Below are 12,503 nucleotides of genomic sequence, written 5' to 3'. Positions count from 1 at the left end.
GTCAGAACTGAGTTCTGCATTAGTCAGCACTGTTTTCCCATCCAAGGTGAGAAGCACTCAAGGACTGCAGCCTAAATTAGCAACAGGGCAGAAACCAGACGTAAACCAAAGCAGAATCCTCATTTTCAGCTGCTACAAAACCATCCCCAAATGTGTGGTGTGTTTTATCCCAGCCCTAGGGGATCCCAGAGCCTGGAATCTGTGAGGCTCCAAGTGCAGGGAAGCAGGAGGCCAAGTGTGCCCTTCCTGGGACCAAATGTAGCTGATCCCAAGGCACTGCCTGGAGACAGATTCCTTTGGGCAGAGCTGGAGGAAAGGACTGGCAATCACTTCACCTGATTCCTGTCTAAACCTCAGGCTTGATTTGTAATGAAATGGTGCAACCCCCCCTCACCTCCACTTCAGCATGGATCAGTAAAATAATCCATCACCGCTTTTACCACTTCCATCCTGCCATGCCAAACTTTCCCTTCCCCATCAGCTGGAGAAGGTAATCCACAGGCACCCCCAGAGCCCAGTGGAGACATAAATAAACCCCAACCACAATAATATCCCAGCAATCCTTTAATTTGTTGCTTGCTGACCCCTCTGTCCAGACCTGCTAAGCATCAATGCTCCAGAACAATGAATAAACCAGGAAATACTACAGCTGCATTTATCTGACAGAGCAATGAACAGACACAGGAATTATCTGCTGCACACAGCTTTCTGCAAAAGCAGTTCATGAGCATCCATTTATTTGACCTCGTAACACACTGAACATCAGCAAAAAACATTTGACCTTTTTAAAAGCAGACAAAAAAAAAAATCAGGCGAGATGGTATCAGAGGAGCTGCAATTCCTGTTCTCAGGGCTGTGCTGAGAAGGCAAACTCCATCTCTCTGCTTCAGGCAGGGCAGAGAATAAAGATTTGTGGGCCAAGATCTTGGTGGGAAGCCTTGTTAAGAAAATGCCTCGAATAAAAACTTCAGATAAGCTCAGCTATAATTTATCAAGACACCACTTTGACACAGTCTGACCACATGTGCATTGTCTAGCAAGAGCTCTGTCCTCATCAGTGTGGGAGAGGGGGTAAGACCTACAGGAAATGCACTCTGACAGTCTACAAGCACAGCCAGCAGCTTATAAGGACCAATTTCTGCTTTAAATATCATTTTGAAATGTATTCAGCAGCTCCCAGCAATGCAAAACCCAACCCCTTGGATTTTTCATGTCCTAACTACATTTGAATTAAGAGACAATTACCAGCTAACAGTGCATTTGTTCTGCTGCAGAACAAAGGCAGGAGGATGAATTTGGGCTGTGCCTCTGGTTTTCAGAATGATGAGCTCATGTTCATCAGCATCACAGGCAGTGGGCAGCAGTGGAGTCATTCCACTCACTTTAAAAAAGAACAAAAGAAGGTTTGTTCACTTTATCATCATGCCCAGTACTGTCAGAGAGAGTATCTGCCACCAGCAACATCATCCATTATTGTTCTTTTCTCATTCAAGAGAAGTTTATCTCTGGGATGCACTCACTCAATTCAATGGAAGAGAAATTTGTGCCTATTAATTAATGCCCAACAAGTCAGAAAGCTGGTTTAGACAAAAGGAAGGAATTCTAAAGAAAAAACTTGCAGCACCATTTACTGTGGGTTATCAGTGAGGAAATCAGCTGAATGCTTTGCTTGCCTGCACTGGGTGTGTTGGGCTGAACTGCTGAGTTCTGAGCAGGTATCAGCTGCCTGATGGAAAAACCACCACACACATTTTGCCATTTGGGCAACTTTTTGGTTCAGAATCCACCCCTCCACCTGTGGGTGTCCAACACCCACTTCCCACACGAAGCTGTCAGCAATTCAGGAAACACAAGAAAAGGGAGGAAGTCTGTGCCAAGCACTTGCCAGACAAGGCCACTGCGTGTACAAGCCCATATGCCAGAGAACAAAACCATCACACACAAGCCTAATTTTGAATAAAATCCATTTGCAATGCAGCTCAGATGCAAATGTTACTTGTGGCAGGACAAACAACAGGTTTGTTGGGTCTGAGAGTTTTTTTTTAATGGATTATTCAATTCTAAGATAAACTTCAGCCTGTGAAATACTTACTAGAATATAGCAAATGCTACAGAAAGCTGCTTGCAGAAGCTCTGAAATAATCCAGATATTTGGAAACCCAACCCTTCTCTTTTGGTGGGTCTGTTTCATTAATATAGAAAGAGTTTGAGATGTGCTGATTCCCAGTGCAAGGAAAGCACAAGAGGAATTGGGTTTGGAGAGTTTTCTGTGTTTAAGCTGGGATGCTCCAGGCTCTGAGCAGGATTCTAAGGAAATTCTCAAGCCACTTACCAAGGTTTTCTTGACAAAAACTGCCCTAATATTCCTTAATGCAGCTTGAAGGAAGGCTGGTCTCTAATTGGAGTTGGGGTTTGATGCCCTGTTCTGCTTCCCTATGGAACAGGAGTTATCAGTGCCAGGTGTCGGATGCTCAGAGACACCTGGCAGTGCTAAAGTAGCATTTTATACTCTGATGGTGACAAAATATCCGGGTTTGGGGCAGTTCTGGGGATCCACAGCTCTGGGAAAGATGAAGCAGATCGTCTGAAGGTGGGAGGGTGGGATGTACCTTGTGGAAGGTCTGGGAGGAAGGATGAGCATCCTGAATTTAACCAGGGAACAACACAAGGGAAAGCCAAGAAAGGAGCTGGAATAGCAGATGGGTGAACACAATGTACTTCACTCCTTCAGCATCAAGTTTCTGAAATGCACCAATTTCAAATCCTGCCTAAGGTGACACTGCAAAGAGCTCAGCAGCAGCACCACTGATCACTGAGTGCCCTCCTCTAACACCTCAGCTCATCCTCCAAACCCTGGAAGCAGGAAAAGAACATGAGAAAATGTGGAAAACAGCCAGCAGGAACCTTCTGCACTGACTTTTATCACCTGCATGGACACAGTTACAACATGAATAATAATATTTAACCCCTTCTTCTCCTCTGGGTGATTCCCTAGCAGGTGAGAGCTCCTCATCACCGTGAGGAAGCACTTCATGGTTTTGGGGAAAAGGGGATGGAGGGATGGATGAAGGCGATGCTGATGGCAAACAGCATTCCAGACACCTGCCAGGAAACCACTAGAGGGCATCAGGAAGAGCTGCAGCAGGAGGCAATCCCAGCCTCTCCACCGGCCACAGGGAATCCGGGACGGGCAGGGTGCCAGCCCTGCTGCACCTGCCGTGCTCCACATTCCACAGCCAGCCCGGCAGGAAAAACCCCAGCACCAACCCCGGCACGACTGCCAGGCTGCTTGTATTAATCACCTCTTAAAGGCTGGGGTTTGGTGGCTTTTTTTTTTCCCTCTTTAAGATCATCACTCTGTGTCTATCACAATTCTTCTGGTCAAAAACAGATACAGCACCCCACAGCAAACCCCCCTGGGGTGTCTCTGTGGACAAACTTCCTCTAAAGGTCACCTGGAAAATACAGGGAAATGAGCTGAAACTTAAAAAGGAACAAAGAGCAAATTTTAAAACCTACTTCAGGTTAGAATTTTGTTTAAGTCTGTGTAGCTTTGTTACTGTAACCCAGTAAAAACCCATTAAACTTATTAATATTAAACATTTTAAAATTATTTTTACATAGCTGATTTAGGTTCTGTCAAATTGGAGATTAAATCAAATTTAAAAGTTTCACTTGTTTTAATAATACACACCAGTGCATTATCAGGTTCTCAAATGCAAGAATCAAGTCCAAAAAGCTCCTGCATTCCAAGCAGGAATCCTTGTGTGAATTACAGCACTCAGCCAACTGGAAAGGGAGAGAACAGGTTAAAATAATTCAGGGAAGATCATGCAGAGGCGCTTCTTTCTGGCTCCTGACTACAGAGAGCAGAGGACAATGAGAATTTTCTGAGCTTCTTTACAGCCTAAGGCTGGGCTTGGACCATTCAGTGTCAGAACTGCTCACTCATCTCTCCCCACAACCCAAAGCACCATCAGACAGCACTGGGAAGGCAGGGAAAGGAAACACTTCAGTATTTTAATCAAAGCCTCTCCTTTACAATTTCATCTCAAAAAGGCAAGGGACAAGCTAGGACAGACATCACCTGGCTCAGTAGTTCATTACAGAAGGTTTCTTTAAACCTTTTTTTATTTAAAGGTATTATTGAAAGATTGTAATTTATTACTTTTTCCAGGCCTGTCTGAAAGCACAGGAGCAGGGACTGCAAGATTCAGCCTCTCTGAGGAATGACTGACACCTCTGGCTGAATTCTCTTCCCACTCTCCCCAGTTGCCTGGCAGCGATATCTTTGCAATGCAGAAGAGCCTGTGCTGCTGATAAGGAGCAGCAGGGCGAGATTACAGCTGTGAGCTGCCCACTTCCAGGTCCCTCCAGCCAAATCCAGGGCCCAGTTCCAGCAGAGACCACTCCAGAGGTACCAAACAGAGCAGGAGAAGTCGCCTGGAGAAGCGGCGATTCCGAACCAGGCGGCGCTTCCGTCTGCTCCCACCAGCAAATCCCGCTCGTGCCACAAATAAAAGCTGCAAGCTGGGCTAATTTAACACACAAGTGACTCCATTTCCTCCTCTACATTTTGCAAAGCCCCAGCAGCCCCAGGAAGGGGTAAGAGTCCTGCAGCTGAATCAGCTGAGCTGCAGCTCCCCGTTTCAGAGCCACCCTGGTGCTGGACAAAGCCACATTCAAGGTGAAGGTCACATTTGGAGCCCCAGAGCAAGGACTCTGCCAGTATCACACAGACACAGCCTTCTACAAAATGAAACAAGAGACTTGCCTTGCTATTCCAGCACCAACCTGATCTAAAGGCAGCGAGGAAAAGCTCTTCCCATCCAAGTGATCATTTACTGACAAAATGGAAACGCTTTTCATCATCCCCACTTCTCAGCTTGATTTAATTGCAAAACAGTCTGGCTGTCCAAATAAATCTCCTATCACTGCATTTTCTGTGGTGTTCCTCAGATTACTTTATTATCTCCCTCTCTGGCAAATGCAGGTATGACCAGGATTCAATTACCTGGGTCTGCAGGATGGATCATCCATTTCTCCCTGATAAAGCCAGGGAACACAGTGAGAACATTTATCTATTGCAAGGATCACTCCAATATCCTCAAAGACATTAAAGAAGGGTCTGCTAGAGCTGCCTGTCATGACTCACTACTACAAGCTCTCCTTGCCAAATTCCCAAGTTTTCACCTGCCCACAAACCCCACCTGCTCAGAGGGTTCTTCCCAGGAACATCTTTAACCCAGCCTTGCTCTGCCCAGCAGTTCATCTGTCACAAGACAGGCAGCGACTTTATTTTCTACCCTGCTACATCTGATTCTTTTCTGAGTAAAGCTGAGGTTAAGATGGTGAATTCTGACCCATCTCTGCCAGAAACACTTTTAATGCAGCACTTTTAATAAACACTGCATTAACAAGTGACAAGCTCTGTGGCACTTCAGCCACAACTCTTCTCACTCCCCTTTAGCAGTTGTGTCAAGGGGGCAAAGTCAGGTGAGGATTTAGAGCTTGGATCTTCACATGGCAGATACTTTATAACTGAATCTAGTTTAAGAAGGTCAAGTCAGCTGTTACCCTGCCAGGTTTGTCATTAGTTCCTCCTGGATATCCTCTCAGCCTGCCAAGGCAGGTGAACTGACTCACCTCACGCAGTTCTGTGACAGAACTGACGCATGTTTGAGCTGGGAGTTCCTGGGACTCTCGTGAAGATTTCTTATTTCCCCACAGTTAATAATTAACCCCATCTTTTATTTTTGTTTGTGATGCTGGACAGTCTGTTTTTAGTAACATCTTGCTCCAGCCATATTTCATCAGTGAAACCTCAGACATTTCTTCTGGAGCTCCACGGCTGGGCCGTGCAATGCCCAGGTCACACCACACTACATTTTGTCCTTGTGGTGCCAGTGTGAAACAGGAGAAATGACACCACTCTGCCTTTTCTCTTAGCACACCAAAACCTTCTCTGAAGGGCAAATTCAAAGCATCCTCAGCTTTTGGAACTTTTAGTAGCCTTTGCTCAACTGCGGGAATTTCGTTTTGTACAAGTCACGACGGCAGTGAAGAAAAAAGGAGTCTAAAAGTTGTATTTTTCTGAGTCAGCAAAACATCTCACATTCTAACATTCTCCACCAACACCTGAGCAGGTGTAAAAAACCCATCTCTAGATGGACCTGTTGGTGAGGAGACCGGAAGGCAGCTCCACCAGGCTGCATTCCCACAACTTCCAGTGACTCACAGCGCCTGGCACTATCATTTGTTAAAGCAAGAGTGAAGCAGGGATAATAGCTATTTACTAAAAACAGAGGAGCGTGATTAGCTTTAATTAGCATTGTCAAGTGACTTGAGATTGTCAGGTACAAGATGTGGGAGAACTAAGTCTCATTAATTATGTTATTTCCTGCAGCCTTAAGTGGCTTGGCCAGTCCAGTGACGCTTCCGGAGACGGAGCTGCTCCCGATGGCCAGCACATCCCACATCAGAGGGTGGAAAAGCTCCCAGGCAGGCTGGGAGATGTGGCTGTCCAGTAAAAGGTTGCAGAGAAGGAGAAGAATCAAGAACACTCAGCTTATGTGCTGCAGGACAGCCACAGACCCTGACAAATGGGGACAAAAAGGTAAAATGACACGGCAGGAACCAGACTCGGAGATCAGCGACTGCCAAAATCCAGGGACATGAGGACCAGGGACCAACAGGGGCTACAGGGAACAGCATTCACATCCAGGGCACAGCACTCCTAGAAAGCTGTCTTTTTATTCTCCCCAAAAAGACAAACTATAAGAAATCCACATTCTCAACCAGCGTCACACAGCCAACTGATTTACCAGCTAAAGATCTGCACTAAAGAAATTAAAAATCTTTGGGTCAGAATAGTCCCTCTCTTCCATGGACTCCCCTTGGCTTCTGGAAGCAAAAGGAAACCTGTCCTCAGCCATTAGTTACTGTGATTTGATCTGAAAGACAAGACCTGCAAACAGGCACAGAAAAGAGGGAACATCCTGAAGGACCAACTTACAGGTCTCTGTCAAGCAGTGGAAAAAGACAGCTGTGTATCCTGGTTCCCAAGAAATGAACACACTCTGCTACATCTTGGACATCCTGATCAGCTTCAGAACAGCCCAGGGAACTGAACTCTCAATTTCCCCATTCCTGACTCCACTCTGTGATCCCTGTGCTCCAGCACTCCATAGCTGACCTCTAATGAAGACTCTGCTTAAGCTTAAGCAAACAAAGCTCTGCCAGTTAATGACCAAAGCCCAATGAAAGCCTGGCTTTATTGGTGTCTCTTCTTCCACAAACACAGGCCAAAGGCAAGGCCGTGATGCAAGAACAAGAAATAAATGGTTTTTTACTCCTCTGCAATCCCTGCAATGCTTTTGTAGAACCACAGCAGATGAAGGAGGTCCCAACTTTCTGAAGTGCCAGCCAGGACCGACACCAGAGTGACCAGTTCCTTAATTAAATTCTCTCTCAGCAACAGGTTTCAATCCATGAGTCAAGGAGCCTTTGAGGGAATGTGGATTTACAGGTAGGGATGCTGTCTTCTTCAACACAACCCTGACTCAACTGCACACACCAAACAGCAAGGAAAGGAAATAATTTATTCAGAATCTATGGATCCAGAGGACACGTGGGAGCTCAAGGACTGTTTTGCCAGATATTCCAATCCTGGCACTGGGAAAGAGACACCTGCAAAGAAAGCTAAAGTAATAAATAAGTAAGAGAAGCACTTGACATCTCCATCAGATGAAAACAATGTCTCTGCCCTCCCTACAGCATTCCAACTTCAGCTTCAAAGCTCAGCCCTCACTTTTACACGGCCTTTCAGCAGGAAACAAGATCCAGGGAGAAAAGGAGAACAGCTCAATTCTCTGTTCCAGCACTGCTGTTACACAGCAAACAATGTTTACAAGGAACCAGAGGCGTGGATCCAACACGTTGAGATCTTGAACAAAATCAGTGGGAGTGCTCTGCGAGGATGAAGTCACAAAACACATCCTTTCCAGGCAGAATCCTCTCACGGATTACACGGCAAGCTCCCTCAGTATCTGCTTGTTTACAACCCTCTCACTCAGCACAGGCTTCCCTGCAGTGCCCAGCTTTAAGGAACCGTAAACGCATTAGGAAAAGTCCTGATCTGGAGCAGGGAGCAGGCCCTGGGGAGGCAGGGCAGGGAGGCAGGTGCTGTGCTCTGTCCCGCCCTTGCCCAGCTGCACGCGAGGAACACTGGTCTGACAGGCCTTCCTCTGGCTGTTTTCTAAGACAGAAAAAGGTGAGGACAGAGCCACTCCAGTAAACTGTAGGGGAAGGCTGCAAGGATTCCACGTCTTTTCTTCCTACCCCGTTCAAATCACATTTTAAACAGGAGCATTTCAAGTCAGCTTGACTTCAAAAATCAGCATTAAAACCTGAAGCTATGGACCCAGGGGCTACTTCTGTCGCCTCGAACTTCTCTGGTTTTTCTGGATCAAACGCAGAATTCTCTAGCGAGATGCAGAACCCCGTTACCATTTCACCCTCAGCCCCGGCCCTCGGCGGAGCTCTGCAGAAGAGGAAGCTGCTACACCCTTATCAGAGGCGACAGCAACAACGCAGAGCAGCTGAGCCACCCCGCTCGGGGCGCTCCGTGTGCCAGAACTGCCCTGGCCGGGGCATCCCCAGGGTGCCCCGCAATCCCTGAGCCCCCCCCGGGCACGACGGCAGCGCTCCAGCAGAGAGCCCCAGCTGGGCACGGCCGCGGCCCCAGGGGCTCGCAGCACCGCTGGCAAACGGAGCTGCCGCCCCGGAGCCCCGGGGGAAGGATGCTGCAGCTCCGCGGGGGCACTGCCCGAGCCCCCCGCACGGTCAGGCTTTGCGGTGCGTTCACCGCCACAGCCAGATGGGTGGCGAGGCAGGACCACCTCTGCTCCTCCTCCTCCTCCTCTTCCTCCCGCGGTGTTTCCTCGCTGCTCCCCGGCTCGGTGGCACCGAGCCCCTCCCGGCCGGACCTGTTGCCCCCCTCCTCCATCCCCTCGCCCGGCCGCGCACACAAAGGCCGCCGCTCGCCCAGCCCGGCTCTCCCACCGCCAGCACCGGGGGCTCCCCCATCTCCTCCACCGGCGCTGATGGAGCCCCCCGGGGATGCTCCCCGGGATCCGCGCGGCCGCGGGGCGGGCGGACGGGGGGACACGGGGACACACGGACACAGACGCGGCTGTGGCGCAGCTGCGCGCGGCCGCCCAGCCCCGGCCCCGCGGCGCGCGGGCCGGGACGCTTCTCCTCGGCGGCCGCTCGCCCCTCACGCCCTCACGCTCTCCGTGCCGCCCTCACTCACCGCGGCCGCACCGAGCGCGTCCCGGCGCGGACCGAGCGCGGCGGCCGCCGACGCGCACAGAGCCCGCAGCGCCTCCCCCGCCCGCCGCCTGCTCCCTCCCCTTATACCCTGCCCGCGCTGAGCGACACCGCCCCGAACCAATCAACGCCCGCCGGCACATAGCAACACGCCGCCGATTGGCTGCCGCCGGCCGCAGCCCATTTCTGCCGAGCCATTCAGAACGCGGCGCTCCCGCCCCTCTCCGCGCGCACCGGCGGGCCCGCACGCAGCGGCTGCGGCGGCCGCGGCCAATGGGAGCGCGGCTCGCGCGGCCGCGGCCAATGGGAGCGCGGCTCGCGCGGCCGCGGCCAATGGGAGCGCGGCTCGCGCGGCCGCGGCCAATGGGAGCGCGGCTCGCGCGGCCGCACAACAAACACGGCGCGGGCTCTTAAAGGCGCCGCGCCCGCCCGCGGGGATGCGCGCAGGATTCGCGCAGGATGCGCGGGGGATGCGCGGCCCCGGGGGTCCCGGGGGTCCCGGGTTTCGGGGTCACGGCGCAGGGAAAGGGGGCGGCTGCGGTCACTGTCCCATGGTGGTGCGGTGTTTCCGTCTTTCCCCGCGCAGGTAATTAGCGCGCGTTAACGAACGGCGGTAATTAGCGGTGTCTGGTGCGCGGGGTGGGCGCTGGGGTTGGCCCTGGGGGTGGGGGAGCAGCGGCAGAGCAGAGACACAAAACTGACGAATTTATCCCCAAAATCCACCACTACTAACCCCAAAATCCACCAATATTAACCCCCCAAATCCACCAGTACTAACCCCAAAATTCATTAATATTAATCCCCAAATCCACCAATATCAACACACAAAACTCACCAATATTAACCCCCAAATTCACACAAAATTCACCAATATTAACCCCTAAATCCACCAGTGCTAACCCCAAAATCCACCAATATTAACTCACAAAATTCATTAATATTAATCCCCAAATCCACACAATATCAACACACAAAACTCACCAATATTAACCCCCAAATTCACACAAAATTCACCAATATTAACCCCTAAATCCACCAGTGCTAACCCCCAAATCCACCAATATTAACCCCAAAATCCTCCAATACCAACCCAGCTTCTCCACCACGCCACAGGGCTAACTGCAAAAATGAGGATATTCCGATATTTCTCCTGGAAATCTCCATCCATGAATTTTTCCAGCAGAGATCGTGGCAGATTTGTACCCCAACAGAGGTGCATTTAACCCCAATTAAATGCCAGCCCCTCAAAGCTCTGTAATTAACACACCAGCACCCAGCAGCTCAGGGCATTTGAGGGCTTCTCCCTGCACATTTTTATTCCCTAATAACAATAATTCCGTGTATAAAGTACAGGTTTAATAATCCCATAATGGTTTGGGGTGGAAGGGACCTTAAAGTCCATCCCTGACATGGGCAGGGACTCTTCCCACTATCCCCTGGACATTTCCAATATTAAAAATATTTATTTTTTTTTAATCTGCCCATTTCTCACATCCATGATTAAAGTTCTGCATCTTCAGGGCTGAAATATGTTTCCTTTATGAGGTTATTCTTCTCTCTCCTGCTTAAGGAAATTCTTAATATTTTATTGCAGAATTCCTTCACTGGTAGTAAGAACAATTCTCTGGTTCAAATGTTAAATACGTGGAATAATAAAGCAAAATTTCCATTAATTCTGATCATTTTTGTGGGTGAAACAACATCCTAGCTCGTGCTATAAATTATTTTGATTCCACACAAGCCAAGCCCACCCCTCTGATCACTGAACCAGCTGGGTGAGGAATTCCACCACCAGATTTTCACCACTAAATGACATTTTTTTCACCCCCTGTACACTCGTGGTACAATTTAAACACGCTGCTAACAAAGATCCGAGCACCAGCCTAGTTAGCAGCTGTTAAACACACCCAATAAAGAGGAAAATTGCTATTTTTTTTTTTAATTTAATTGTGTTCTCTTTAGGCAGCTGCAAGAGGAGCCTGCTTTGAAGGTTTCTCCTTTTCTTCGGTAACCTCCTGCCTTCCCCAGACTGCAGCAAAAAGCAAAAACCAGATTTCCAGCCCCTGTCCCCAGTGCTAAAAGCTCTGTATTTCACAGATCTAGACGAGGTTATCGGCAGGAAATGGTGACAGAATTTACTTGAACTTTAAATCACCCAGAAACCACAAGAAACCACCAGCAAAACAAATTTACATCATCGAGAGGCTGCTGCAAAGAAGTGAATTTTTTTTTCACCTCACGTGCACAGCAGGATTTTTCAGTACATTATTATTTACAAGGTGAACATCAATATTGTTTATATGCAAAGGTTTCTGTTGTTTGTTGGTTTAGGGTGATGATAAATTGGAATTATTTTAAGTTCAGCATCACCATGGAGATCTGGGGGCTAACACAGCACTGAGGTTGTAGTAAAATATCATCAGAAAAAAAAGCCAAAATTTCTTCTTTAAGTTCTAAAGCACATGGTTTACAAAAATTGGAAGGTTTTTAGGGATAACAGTGTTTTATAAGTAGAATTTCACTTGCTTTTGTAAAATAAATCACTGGTTGGGTGAAATGCTACTTATTAAAGCTTCAAATCCCATTTTCACATTTGATTCTGGGTTAGTTTGGTTGCAAACTTTGCAAGCACAGCTTGTGCAGCACCATGAAAACTTCTACTGAGCTGAGATTTAGGGAAATCTATTTAAAAAAAAAAAATCTGAATTTTGGCTCTATAATAATTACAAGTCAGCTTTCAACTGAACAGCTAACCAGGATTTTTAATTTCACTGTTTGCAAACGCTCGTTTTTTGGAGCCTGAGCAGCACAGCTACTGTTTTTCCCTGTGTCTGATATCAGTTTAAACCTTAATTATCATTTAAACAAGAAAAGCCCAACTGATCGAGCATCACTGCCTGGGGGAAGCTTTTGTCAAGGCAATCCTGAGAGGGGAGAAAATACCAGATCACCCACTGAGGTATTGCCCCAACACCTTGGGAATGAAGTGTGTGTTTAGAGCTGATAAAATCTCAGTTTCTTGGCATTCCTGAATTTTATTTGCAGCAGGTGTTAATGGCCTTTTAACCACGATTCCTCCCCTGCTATTGCCCTTTTTCTCTATTTGTAAAAAGGGGATTTTTGAATTTTTTTAGACATCAGAAAGCATCCTTCAAGTGTTTCCATCATTAAGA

At 48.2% G+C, this 12,503-nt stretch overlaps 1 protein-coding gene and 1 long non-coding RNA gene across 3 annotated transcripts in view; one reads left to right on the top strand and one right to left on the bottom strand.

Annotated features, from left to right (window-relative positions):
• Window positions 1-9,391, bottom strand: part of YPEL2 (yippee like 2) — a 33,331-nt gene extending 23,940 nt beyond the window's left edge. The window contains exon 1 of one of the 2 annotated variants that reach the window (XM_053960908.1): window positions 9,314-9,391. The gene's annotated coding sequence lies outside the window, so the exon portion shown is untranslated. The remainder of the gene's footprint in view (window positions 1-9,313) is intronic. The other variant, XM_053960907.1, reaches the window with a different exon arrangement.
• Window positions 9,392-9,759: 368 nt separating this feature from the next.
• Window positions 9,760-11,782, top strand: LOC128797949 (uncharacterized). The gene is made up of 3 exons (XR_008434293.1): window positions 9,760-9,916; window positions 11,293-11,337; window positions 11,428-11,782. It is a non-coding gene; the product is annotated as an uncharacterized LOC128797949 (long non-coding RNA).
• Window positions 11,783-12,503: the final 721 nt, after the last annotated feature.

The sequence above is a fragment of the Vidua chalybeata genome, chromosome 20 (assembly GCF_026979565.1).
Source record: "Vidua chalybeata isolate OUT-0048 chromosome 20, bVidCha1 merged haplotype, whole genome shotgun sequence".
NCBI lineage: Eukaryota > Metazoa > Chordata > Aves > Passeriformes > Viduidae > Vidua > Vidua chalybeata.
This window is presented reverse-complemented; position numbering and strand designations above follow the sequence as displayed.